Here is an 11,167-nt window from a genome sequence, read left to right as displayed (position 1 = left end):
ATAGTCAGAAACCTAACCCACCGAGCCGCCCAGGCACCCCTATGGCTCAATTTTAACACAGGGGTGGGGATAAGGTTCGATTTGTCCTCTACCTCTTCTGCACGTGCTAAAGGCAGATTTACCAGACAGGCTTTGGGGTGCGTCCCTCCTTGGAGCTTTGGGCGTCAGTACTCAAGAGCAGTTGGTACATGGGACACACCACCAGTCGCATCCGCTAGAAGATGGAGCTCTTGACCCTAAAGAACACTGGGAACCACTTTGGAGAACACCAGGCCCGAAAATTAACCCATCTGACTGAGTTCATGTGATGAGGGAGAACAGGGGGCTGACCAACCGACCAACCAACCAACCAAGTGAAGGGGAAAGTGGAAAAGAAAAAGTCATGACGTGACGGTACGCAGTGGCTGGCTGACACGGGGGTCACGCGTGCACCATGCTGGCGACAGCGTGATGACCACAGGGCAGGCTCATGCTGTTTTAGGTTTTACGTCTCTCTCATCTTTCTGCTTTTGCTTCCCCCCCCCCCCCACCCCCTCTCAGTTTCCTTTTTGGCTTTAGACGCCCACGGCAAGCCTCGTGGAGTGCACAAGAACAAAGAGAAAGGGTAGTGGTTGCAGGTGGGGATCTTCGGTTTGGAAGCAGTGGTTTTGTGTGTGCTACTGGCTTAAAAGCGATCTCTTTCCCCCACACACCCGGAGTCAATCCCCATCTGTCTCAGTGAGCACGGCCTTCCACGATCAGCTCGGCAAGACCTTCCCTGGGTCACACTGGCTGGACTCTGCTCTTTGCCACCTTCAAATTCATATTCTTTCTACTTCTCTCACATTTTAGCCACACGAGTTAAGAAATGGGATAAGATCCGGTACTCTGCCTTTCAGATTACCTTCATCTTGGGTCGTAACCAATTTCTTTCTTTTTTTTTTTTTTAATATTTATTTTTGAGAGAGAGAGAGAGAGTGTGTGTGTCTGTGTAGGGCAGAGAGAGAGGGGACAGAAGATCAGAAGCAGCCTTCGCAATGACAGCAGAGAGCCCGACATGGGGCTTGAACTTGGGCCCATGAGATTGAACCATGAGATCATGACCTGAGCTGAAGTGGGATGCTTAACTGACTGAGCCACCCAGGTGCCCCAGGTTGTAGTCAATTTCTAACATGTTTGTTATACAGTTCAATGGTTTTATTTCTCCCTCTTTCTCTCTCTAGATAGATAGATAGATATCTATGGATAGATAGATATAGATAGATATCTATAATCTTGGAGATTTATATTAATTAAATGTTTTGGGGGAGCCCACACTTAAACTGACTGAGGAGGTTGGAGTTCTAGTGTCTTACAAGGAGCTTCGTCTAGAAACAGCAGTCTGGTAGGATCTAGAAGGAAAGAGGAAGTTCTGGTGGCCCCGTGGCAGTTTTCTGACATCCCTAGAGCCCACCAGTGGGCAGGCTGAGGTCGGCAGCTGCTTCCACACACGGAAAACGGTTCTTCGTGTGGCAAGGCCCGAGGGCCAAGGCCAGACAGGCACAGCCAAGTAGGATGCCACATTTGTCTTGTATGATACACATGACTGCTTCATGTCTCACTGGCCAAGGCGATGCGGTGGGTCGTAGATTCCAGGGGTTTTCACAACGGCGAATTGCATGAGTTGACATCTTGAGCAAAAGTGTAGTAACACCTGCATGAACCCCACAATGAGGCTCATTGTCTAGGGGTCCACACTGCTAAGAACAGTACTTGGGCTGTTTTGGAAATTAGAACCAGTCTGCTGTCCTGTAGTCACCCCTGGGACCGTGGGGAACACCCCAGGGCCAGGTCCAAATGGAAGCCCACCAAGCAGGACTCTGTTACCAGGGATTATGTTAACACATTACTCTTCTCCGTTAACACATCATGATGGATTCATTTGCGAGATAATCAACTCTCCAGAGCAGGCCACCTAAGTAAACAGAACACAGGAAACGTGTTCTGAACGGAGAGCACACGAATCTGAAATAATCACAAATTTGGCTCCTATTCGTGAGGGCAGGTCCCCAAAGGGGAGGATAGGGCAAGGAGAGAGTGAGGAGGATCTTAAGAAGAACAGTGTAAGATGAAGTTACTGGGACCCGGACAGTGTTATGGAATGGAGTGTGGAGGAGGAAGAGGGGGAGGAGGGAAGGAAGTCACATTTCTTTTTTTTTTTTTTTTTCAACGTTTATTTATTTTTGGGACAGAGAGAGACAGAGCATGAACGGGGGAGGGGCAGAGAGAGAGGGAGACACAGAATCGGAAACAGGCTCCAGGCTCTGAGCTATCAGCCCAGAGCCCGACGTGGGGCTCGAACTCACGGACCGCGAGATCGTGACCTGGCTGAAGTCGGACGCTTAACCGACTGCGCCACCCAGGCGCCCCGGAAGTCACATTTCTTAAGCAGCAAATGCAAACTAATGCTTCATTCATTCCATTAAATCTTCACATCGCCTCTACGAGGCTGGTATTAGGAGCTCGATCTTGAAGATGATGGGGTAACTCAGAGATATAGGTGAGATCAGAGGGGTTAGGTCAACTACCCAGGGTCACAGAGGAGGTAAGTGGTTCTCCCCAAAACTGACCCAGCTCTGTCCAAGCAGTTCAATTCGTTCTCCAATTTTACCCGGGACCAGAATCAGTCTCCGGAGCTTGGAAACCACACCAGAGAGCCTGATCTCTGGGACCCAGGAATCTACACTTCTACAAATAGCCCGCGTGCTTCTGACGCAGCTGGTCCACAGAGCCCAGTTTAAGAAGTACCACAGACTGTTAATAGAGGGCTCACTTCAGCAAGGAAAGCCTGAGTTGCCCCAGGTATGCTCAGTGTCTCCTTCTCTACAGAACCCTCGGTGCTCTTAACCCACTGCTAGGGAGCGGAGCTGCACTTAAATTGTTCCCCCCAGGCACCTGTTTTGGAGGGGTATAATTTACATTGGATTGGAAGTTCTGTTCAAGGCTAAAATGCGAAGACAATTTGGACCAAGTACACTGGACAGATTTAGGCAGAGACAAGTAAGTGGCCAACTGATTTGCAGTCCCTGAAGTCCTGACAAATAGAGGTGCTGCTTATATTCGCAATTTAAAGGTGTCTTTAGTCCAATTTTCCTAGCATCTGACTGAATTAGTGGTTCTATGCATATGGCAAAGAGTGCCACCTAGCAGAAACTCATGGCTGTTGATGTTCGTTTCCTGAGACCCTTGGCTGGGTCTTCAAAGCGAGATGTAGGAAGAAAATATCAAAATAGATACAATCATCTTTTCCAAAGTGTGTTTGGGGCTATTTTATCATATACCCATTGTATTAATACAGAAATACGTAGGGGTGTGTGTTCACTGTTGTCCATCGATGAGAAGACAGTATAAAAAATGTTGAAGACCGCAGATGATCAAATCTTGGTTTTGACCATTTATTTCCATTGCCCCCAATGTTACGCTGTGGTTTAAGCAAAGATGGAATCCCTCTTAGTATGTCTCCCGCTCTCTTACTCTCAACCTCTCTCGCTGAGTGCCCCCACTCATATTTCTGAATCATCTAACCACTAACCGTTCTCTTTTGCCACCGCTCCTACCCCACCAGCCCATAAATGGTGTCTTTGAAGCCTGCTGAGATTTCATAGTTTGAGGGTTTGTTGTCTTTTTCATCCTACTGAACTGTGAGTTCATGAAAACTATCACTGGGTGGGCGTGACACTGGGGTGTCAAAGTCAAAGATGATGGAATGCTCATTTGCTTATATATATATGGCTTATACATATATATATATACATATGTATGTATATATATATATATACACACACATATATATATCCATTCATATATAATGTGTGCCTTTATGTGTATATGCATATATATGCATGGGTGTGTATATTTGTGTTTATGTGTATGTATGTGTGTGTTTTAGAATTGCTAAGTCTAACTTGTACATAGGTTAGTTGTAAAACGAAGTGATATGATCCATGAAAAGTACTCAGCATGGGGTCTGATATCTACCAAGTGCTCCATAAATATTAGCTTATATTATTTTTTTTATTTTATTATGTTAGATATATGATCAATTTTATATGCTTGAAAGACTAACTCTATGTTCCTCACATGGTGAATATTTTTAATCCTTTGCACACACAGTATCTGAGAATTTTCTTGTACTAACCATTTCTGCTGTGCAATAAGGTTTATGCTCAACATTTCATGTACTATATTCATACAGCATTTAAAAATTTTTTTTCATGTAAGGAACAACATTCAGTTTGTTAGCTCTTCCATTCATTACCTATTCTCAATCACTGTTTGGTCTACTCTGGTTTTCCTTGGCTATGAATCCATCCAACTTTCCAGAAATGCCTCAGACACCCAGAGCTCATTTCTGTAGGCTTTTTAAAACATGTAATTTCTCATTTTCCATAATATTCTTTCTAACCACGAGAATGCTGACCACTTCCTGCTTGAAATTTATTTGAGGAAAGTCCCTTTTTGTTGACCCAAGTTCTGATATTTCCCCAGTTCTGCTTTTTCCCATGATCCTGCAAGAAGAAAAAAAAGAAAACCCAAAAGTATGGGGTGGTGCCCCATGTTGGTTTGCATGAAGCCCTGTGATGGTTCTTCACTGTTAAGAATCAGAATCGAGTTCTGATATTTGCCCAGACTCTGGGTGTAACTGGTCTTCTCCATTGTCGTGCGGGACTCGACATTTTTCCTGATAGAATCCGTTTTCGTGAAACTTCAGTCACAGAGCCTTCTTGAGAGAGACCACATCCAGGCTTAAATCCGAAAGTCTAAATAAAGTGCTTTCTTCCGAGAATGTGACGTGCAGGGTTTAATCTCTCCCGAAGAGGCGCTGGTCGCCCAAGTTGAACGACACGCAACCTTGGTGAAGCTCCCTTGGAGGTGTAGAATTCCACTCAGGAAGTCCGCAGGTTACAGAATTGCTGGGGCCTGGGGGACCAGGCCACTCGCATCTCTCTGCAGCTGAGCAACACGCCCTGGTGCCAGGTGGGGTTAAGATCCAGCATTTGTCAAATTTGTCAAATTTGTCAAGTCCATCGCTTGGACTTGTATTGCGACGCTCCAATTCCCCGACTCAGGTGAGATGGCCCGCGCAGGCACAGTTGGAAAAACAGAAGTGCGAGCCTTTGGTCCAGAGTGAGGGCTCCCTGCCACCCAGAGCTTACCGGAGGGCAGCAGAAGCAAAGACAGGGTCTCAGCAGCGTCCCACGAGACCAAGAGCTGGGAGACTGGAGCAAACACGAGCTGTGACCATTCCCCCACTGTGGCCAACCTGACAAATCGCGCTATCTGCCGTGACAAGCAGAGGGAGGGGTCAAGGACAAGCAGGACGAGTTCCCACCCTTCACTGTGATTTTGATTTCCACTTCCCTGATGATTAGCACCTTTCCATATATATGTTGGCTGTTTCTATAGCTTCTTTGGAAGAAATACCAGTTCAGTACCCGTGCCCATTTTTAAATTGTTTTTTGGTTTGCTTGTTTTGTTGCGTTGGGTTTTGTTGTTGTTGTTTTGCTGTTGAGCTATAGGAGTTCCGGTGTGTTTTAAATATTAACCCCTGATCAGATATACAGCTTGCAAATGTTTTCTCCCATTCTGTAGGGACTGCCTTTTCGCTTCGTCGCTCCCTTCGCTGCGCAGCAGCTTTTTAGTTTGAGGGACCCCTGCTGGTTCACATTTGACTTTGTTGCCTGTAATTCTGGTATCATCGCTAAAAAAAAAAAAAAAAAAATCATTGCCAAGACCAATGTCAAGGAGCTTTCCCCCTATGTTTTCTTTAAGGAGTCTTAGGGTCTCGGTTCCTCCATTTAAGTCTTTAATCCATACAGGCCCACAGGTGGGAGATGACTCTGGCCCATGAATAACAATGGTTGCAAGGGCCCGAGATTCTCAGGCTGCCGATACCAGGATATGTCCGCAGGGAGGACATGTTTATTGTGAGATGGTCCCAGAGATTTAGGCCTCCCGTCCCCCACCCGCCGCAGTAAGTTCTTCATCTTGGTTGCACCTTGAAATTAACTAGGGAGCCTTAAAAATCCCCGTGCCTGGGCCTCACTTATGCAGACTGTGACTCAATGGGTCTGGGGTTCAGCCAGGGCTTTGGGGTTTGAAAGCACACAGGTGATTCCACTGCTCGGGCCAAGTCGAGAACCACCACTTTCGAGTAACTGCTCAATTGCAATTGGTTCTTAGACTCCAGCATGCCTCAGAGTCACCTGGGGGACTGCCGAGACCTCAGATTGCTCAGTCCCGCACCGGTTTCTGATTCAGTAGGCCTGGACCTAGAGCCCAGGAATTTGCCTCTCGAACAAGCTGGGCCCATGGGATGCTGTTGCTGCTGGGCCGGGAACCGCGCTTTGAGAACGCGGGCTCTGCTAAGTGATTCCCAAACGTCATTGGCTTCGGTGGCCCTGCCCTGGAGCCCCTGGGTCAGTATATTTGACTCCCGACAGCTGCATGTTAAATAGGAGCCAGGTGGTCCCCAAACAAGTGATCTAAAGCCAAATCTGTGCAAAACCACGCTCCGGACACAGAGATGACACTCCCTTTCCTTTGCTCCCATCCAAGCCCACCTTCAGCTCTGTGCTCGTTGCCCTGCGGACACATGTGGGGTAAGTTATTTGGATTTTGTCTTCTAAAGGCCCAATGTCTTAGGGGCGTTTGTGGAGGTAAAGCTACAGAAGGACATCTGGGTCTCCCGGAAGGGCGAGGGGAGAAGGCTGCTTCTCACCTGGTTTGAAGAGGGAAGGGAGGGAAGGGGGTAGGAGGGCCGGGGAGGCCCATGGATTCTGAAAGCGTGAGTTAACTTTTGGGAAAGTCAGTGGGACGAAAGCTCAGAGACGAAGAGAAAACAGCGCCAGAGGGGCGCCCGGGTGGCTTAGCTCGTTGGGCGTCTGACCCGTGATTTCGGCTCGGGTCACGATCCCAGAGTTTGTGAGTTCTAGCCCCACGTCGGGCTCTGTGCTGACAGCACGGAACCTGCTTGGGATTCTCTCTCTCTCTTTCTCTCTCTGCCCCTCCCCTGCTCATGCTCTCTCTCAAAATAAATAAGTAAACGTACAAAGAAAAAGAGTCCTAGAAAATCAAGTTCTCTTTCTGCACGCTGCGGTGGGGAGGCGGAGATTCCCTCCAGACACATGAGCCATACGTTCAACTGCTTGAACATTTGCCAGCTGGCTACATTTCCTACATAACCTGGTTTTGTTTTCTCAAAATCTCACTCAGTAAGTGGATTTAGAATGAATATTGGGACGTGTTAGCTTTGTCGCCGATCATTCGTGATTTATGGATTTCATAGCCTTCTCTAGGTCATTGCTTAGTCGACATTCTCTACCTCTTCCCAAACGGGGAAGCAAAAGCTGGTTTCACGGTGTTTGTTCTTCACTCACAAACCCTTTTGAGACCCATAGGCCACATGACGAATAAAAATTCTTTTTACTTAGAAATTTGCGATGCTATCCCTGAAACTGCCCCCGGGAACTAGGAATAAAGCTTTTTTTCATACGTGTGCAGATTTTTACTGACTTCATTTTTAAGTTTATTTATTTATTTTAAGAGAGCGAGAGAGAGAAAGCACGAACAGGGGAGAGGCAGAGAGAGAGAGAGAGAGAGAGAGAGAGAGAGAGAGAGAATCCCCAGCAGGCTCCACCTTTCCAGTGCAGAGCCCAACGCGGGGCTAGATCTCACGACCTTGAGATCATGACCTGAGCCAAAACCAAGAGTCGGACGTTTAACCGACTGAAGCTCCCACATGCCCCCCGATTTTTATTAACTTTTACAGATAGTTAACATTTCATACTCCTTTGTACGTTATCCTACCGAAATGACTCCCCCCAGCTGCCGGGTCAGGAAGGCCAAAATATTGGGCTTGGAGCGCCACCTGGTGGCAGGATGGTTCTGAACTCCTTTGCCCTGGGCTGGATCTTCCAGAGGTAATTTCTGCCCCCCTTGAAGGTGTTTCTGCAGGTGTAGATGCAGAAAGGATGGTTTTCTCCAACTCTAGAAACACCACCGCGAGAGGGATGGAGATCAGAAAAAGCAAATTAGAAGACAAGGGACAAGAAAACCTATTGGGGGAGGGAGAAGGGAAAGGGAAGAGGTACTTGGCATTGTGAGGAATCAAATCAAGACTTTCTGGAGTCTTCCTCTCCACTGGAGCCCTGGGCCTCCACCCTACACAGACCCTTCTCCTGCTTTCAGAGTGCCCTCGTATTTGAATTCAATGCCTGTTCCCCAAACCTTCCTGCACGTTTTCAGGCTGTGGTATATCGACCCCTTCCCCCCGGCAGACGTCACCACCCCCAGTACTCAACCTCACCTCCTACATCACAGAGAAACTGGGGGCCCCCTGACGTGCACCGTCTTCACCATCTCAGAATAACCAGATTCTTCCTGCAAAGAGCCTGTCCACCGAGATGCCTATCCTATTCCTCAAGGAGAGGGGGCCCTCCCTTTGGGGTCCCTTCCCCTTGGGAAGTGAAAACCCCACCCAGCCTGCTCCTGGCTCTCTTCCTTAGGCCGGCTTGGAACACCTGCCCGATCAGGTATACTCCATCTTGTGGAACCGCGCTTTGCCATCCTGCGGGCGCTTCTCCTCACCTGAACGGGGGGGGGTCTTTCAAAGTCATTTTCCTTCCAGAGCTGTTCGTTGTGGCATTGTTTGTGATTAAAAAAAAAAAAAAAATTAGGACAAACCCAAATGTCAGTCAATAGGGGGTTCATTAAGTAAAATGTTACATCCGCACAACGTGTACAGCTTAGCCACTGAAAATAATAATAAGGGGGACCTGGGGGGGCTCAGGCGGTTAAGCGTCCGACCCTTGATTTCGCCTCAGGCGGTGATCTCACGGGTTCGCGAGTTCGAGCCCTGAGGCAGGTTCTGCGATGACAACGTGGAACCTGCTTGGGATTCTCTCTCTCTCCCTCTCCCTCTCAAAAAGAACCATTTAGAAAAAAATTCAAGGGGCGCCTGGGTGGCTCAGTCGGTTAAGCGCCGGACTTCGGCTCAGGTCAAGATGTCGCGGTCCGTGAGTTCGAGCCCCGCGTCGGGGTCTGGGCTGACCGCTCAGAGCCTGGAGCCTGTTTCAGATTCTGTGTCTCCCTCTCTCTCTGAGCCTCCCCCATTCATGCTCTGTCTCTGTCTCAAAAATAAATAAACATTGGGGCGCCTGGGTGGCGCAGTCGGTTAAGCGTCCGACTTCAGCCAGGTCACGATCTCACGGTCCGTGAGTTCGAGCCCCGCGTCGGGCTCTGGGCTGATGGCTCGGAGCCTGGAGCCTGTTTCCGATTCTGTGTCTCCCTCTCTCTCTGCCCCTCCCCCGTTCATGCTCTGTCTCTCTCTGTCCCAAAAATAAATAAACGTTGAAAAAAAAATTTTTTTTAAATAAATAAACATTTAAAAAAAATTTTTTTTAATTCAAAACGGGGCTATAGCTGGAAAAATTGGTACAGAGCAGTGCTCCTCATATCCCGTTTTTGCAAAAGAATTGTCCGTAATTCTATGTCCGTATCTACCGAGGAAAGACCTCGAGGGTCATGAACCACAGTGTTAATAATGATTTTCTTGAAGGAGTGCAATTTGGAGGACTTTCATCTTCTGTGTTCTACATTCCCGAATTTGAATGTTTAGAACTACGTAGGAATCCTCTAATCGGGAGAGATTTAGATACAAGAAAACTTCCCTTAATTTTACCGCTATAATCCTCTGGGTCTCCCTTCCATTTTTACCCACATTTATCAACTGATACGTGCCCAGGGCTGAGCTGGATGAATAAAACGGCCCTCGGACTCAAAGGGGACGCTGTCGGTTTAGGTGGGCAAGGTGGCAGAACTTTTGCGAGCCTGCTTCGTCCTCTAAGAATGGGTACGGTGATCGCCACCGCAGGTGGACGTGGGCTGCAAATGGGTAGAGCCCCGGATGGGTGCCCGGGATGCCAGGAGAGGAGGGGCCTGGGGACTGAGGACGCGGGGTCGAGGCCCGCGCGAGCAGGGGGCCGGTGGAGCCAGGCAGGGCACCGGGAGCTCCCGACTGAAAGGCCCCGGCAGATCACTGGGTGCTCCCGTGACTTTCAAAAGTGGGGTGAAGGGCGGGCAGGCGGAGAAGGCCTCAGGGTCGGGACTGCCTTGGGGCCTCCCTCTGGGGAGTGGGAGCGAGGTCCAGGAGTGCTGAGAGGGGAAGCAGGGAAGAGGCAGGATCTGGATCGCAAAGGAGAGGGTCTACCGGCTGCCGGGCCCAGGCTTCCTAAGGTGGTTGGGGCTGAGATGACTCATTCTGGAAGGTTCCGCCGGGTGCGGGCCCGGCTAGCCGCTGAGCGGGACCGGTGACCGCGCGATCCCCTCCCCCGTAGCGTGCAATCCCTCATAACCTGGCTTTTGATTCTGCCACTCAAAACGACTTGGTCGAACGTCACCGGTAATCCTCCGTTTGCCAAATGAGGCGACTTTTTCTAGACCCCGCGATCTTTTCTGCTGCTGAGATATCTGAGAGCGGCCAAAAGCACGATGCTGCAGCCAGAGTCACCTGGGTTCCTGGCAGAGGTGAGTCGGGAAAGGACAGAGGGCAGCTCTCCCCCAGGCTCAGCCACGGCTCCCGAACCCTTCCTTTCTTCTCCGACTCTCCTCGCTTCTCTCTCCATCCCCTCCTCCCTTTATTCCAGAAACATCTACGGAGCTGCCGCTATCCCACAGCCACTGGGTCGGCTGCGTGGGGACGCAGGGACAAAGCCCCTGCCCTCGGGGGCTCCCGGTCCCGAGCGGGCACACACGAATCAGTGCACAAATGCCAAGAGTTTGATGAAAGGAGAGCACAGGTGGCTCGGCCCTTCGGGAGTGCGGAGCACGGGCCGCCGGCTCTGTGGGAGGCGGTCTAGACCAGGCCGGCCCACAGGTGAAGTCCAAGCTGAGTCCCGGAGGAGTCTCAGAAGGGAGCCAGGTTTGGGCGGAGGAGTGACATGGGGGCAGGGTGGGGCTGGGGAGGGGAGGTGGACCAGTGGGTCAGAGGCAGGGGCCTTGCCCTTGTGGAGCTGGAAGGGACAGAGCTGGTGGCAACAGTCCTCTTCTTCTGTGCCCCTCCTCCTCTTCCCCTCCTCCCTTCCCCCTTTCCCTTCCTCCTCCTCCCCCTCCCCCTCCCTCTCCCCTCCTCCCCTCCCTCTCCCCCCCC

This window comes from Herpailurus yagouaroundi, unplaced genomic scaffold (genome assembly GCF_014898765.1).
Source record: "Herpailurus yagouaroundi ecotype Mexico unplaced genomic scaffold, PumYag 67525, whole genome shotgun sequence".
Lineage (NCBI taxonomy): Eukaryota > Metazoa > Chordata > Mammalia > Carnivora > Felidae > Herpailurus > Herpailurus yagouaroundi.
This window is presented reverse-complemented; position numbering follows the sequence as displayed.